Raw genomic sequence first — 2,608 nt, forward strand, 5'->3', positions numbered from 1 at the left:
TGAAGACGGCCGCCTCCAAGTTCGACGTTCTGCGACGTAGTGCAGGGAAGTGACCCCTATCAAGGACTCGTTTCACCACTGTTAATTGCCAGCTCAGAAAAGATCCACGACCTTGTCTTTCCTTTAGTTTTTTTTATTTTTTTTAAATTATATTTCGTAAAATTTACTCTGGTTAGTTTTCTTTCGTCTCATTTTGCAATCTACCTACTTCATGCGACGCTAAACGTCACAGGATGACCAGACAACTGATTAAAATTTACAAGTTCAGATCATATTCATACACGAGTACCTATTAGGCAACAAAGGCAAGTAGTAAATAAACAACTTTTGTTAATAGATATACCAACACAGGATTTGGACCAGATATTCAGCATATTAATTCCTTACTACATAAGCTTTTCAGTGTTACACATCTGTAAAGTGCAGTCATTGTTAATATGATAACAGCAAAGTCATAGTAAGATATATTTAACAAATAATATTTACTTATTATTTAACAAAATATACAACTAAACCTATTACAAATTAAAACTTATACCTAAACACACTCGATCAATTAATAAATTAACTCTAAATTAAACTAAATTAAAACTAAGCTACATAAAGCCACAACCGAGAACTCAATCAAACAACCCGTCCCGCGCCCTTCCAGATGCAAAGGTGCCCATCACGCTCGCCGCGTTGCCACGCTGGACCGCGATAGACAGCCTCTGCATCAGGAATGACCCGGAACGAGGGTCACGACCTCCCTCCCTCAAACGCTGCCCCAATTTTCTGCTGCAATGGCTGCTTATATTCATCCCGAAACCGTGGGGATGCGTGGTCTGGAGTCACGTAGGCCACGAGAAGTTTCTAGAGCGTTTATGCTGTCGCTGCCATTAAGATAATGAAGAGTCGATCCCGTGGGAGCGGCATTAATTGACAACCGCCATAAAATAGGTGATGCATTACTATGCGCCTGTACTTGTTTCAGAGGGTGTGTTTGTTTATTCCATTAGTTAGGTGCGTCTGCATTCCTTCTATCGACGCTGAAGATAATCTTTAATGTCTTGCCGTCGATGTGTTGCTGGCGGTCGGGGATACGTGGGAAGCGTTCCTTAACTCCTCCCCCCTTAAGAGAGAACTAAGGGTGTAGCTTGTTACGCCCGTGTTCTCGATGCTGCTGCGACGTTGAGTGCACTTGAGGTATATGGCGCACCCGATGAGGCACAAAAATATGCTTATGCTCCACACGCTGGGTATCCAAATGTGTTGATGTATGTTTGATTTGATTGTTGATTCTAATGGCTTCAGGTATATTTGTAAGTCTTCATCTGTATATTGGATCTTGTCTGTTTTTTGTTCTAAGTGCATCTGTATCTGCTGGACTTCTTCTTTGAATAGATTGTTGGCTTTCGAGATCACTTTAGTATATAGGTTTGCCATCTGTAGTTCACAGCCGGGATTAAGGTGTAGTTTATATGGCCCTTGGATGACTTCGTAAAACGTTTCATTGCAATTGATGGTTACTCGTTGTGGTTTTCTTGAGTATAACAGGAAATTGCCGTCGTTTATTGTTGTGATAGCTTCCTCTTCTTCTAGTTTCGTCGTAAGGCACGTGTGGTTGTTTTTGAGAAGCAGGGCTTGATGGATGCAGCCAGGTGTTTTATTGGAGTCCTTCCACCAAACGTGTTTGCAGACCATCATGGTTTTCTTAGCTTTGCATTGTTCAGCACTTGGGTAGGCGTACCATGAGTTTTTAATGAGGATTGAAGGTTTTTGGATTTCGAGGATTAGACCATCATGAGTCGGGAGTCGGGAAAGGGATGAGATTGTATGCATTACCACTTTTAGCTTTAATTTCCACTATTTTTGCAACAAAGTGTATGACATTACTAACAATGTAAACCATAATACGATCGACTTCTACATTGTTTGCCTCCTCAAAAATGTCTTTACAAGGTATTCCTGGCTTAGCTAACGTTATGCCTAACTCTAAGATATTAATTATATCTTCCATTAATATAAAAGAAGTTAAAATATCAATATTTTAATTATTAGTAAAACTTATTTCATATATAGAGTTTAAACGTTTCGTAATGCTTTTAAGCCTTATGTCAACTTTGTTAATAGTTTCGTTTAAGTTGTTAAGTAATGTTTTCTGGTTATTTGTAAGGGTTTGAATGTTATTATTAATTTCTTTCAAATCATTCGCATCAGGGTTTCCAGCTATAAATTTTACTATTGTTCCAAGACCATCAATGAGGCCGCGTTTGTATCGACCAAAATTTTGGTTCATTAAACCTGTTAATCTTTTTAATAAATGCGTATAAAGATTGTTAATGTGGTAATCTTCAGTTTTAGCCTTACTAGCTCTACTAGACATTAATTTGTTAAGAGTGTCAAGGATTTCGGTTAGGTTGCATCTTTTGGTGAGATATCTGTAGCCTTCTACTTCCGCAATTGGTCCTATTTGTCAAGGTACACGCCATTGGGGTTATCTAATTTCTTGATTTGGTAGGGTTGACTACCCTGGACTTGGAGGTGTGACGTCCACGCTCCGTTGTGTACTGGGTGATCAAATGAAACAACTGTTATCACTCGTGCACTCCGCCAGCCACCCGCTCGC

Source organism: Cydia splendana, unplaced genomic scaffold (assembly GCF_910591565.1).
Source record: "Cydia splendana unplaced genomic scaffold, ilCydSple1.2 scaffold_81_ctg1, whole genome shotgun sequence".
In the NCBI taxonomy this organism is placed as follows: Eukaryota; Metazoa; Arthropoda; class Insecta; order Lepidoptera; family Tortricidae; genus Cydia; species Cydia splendana.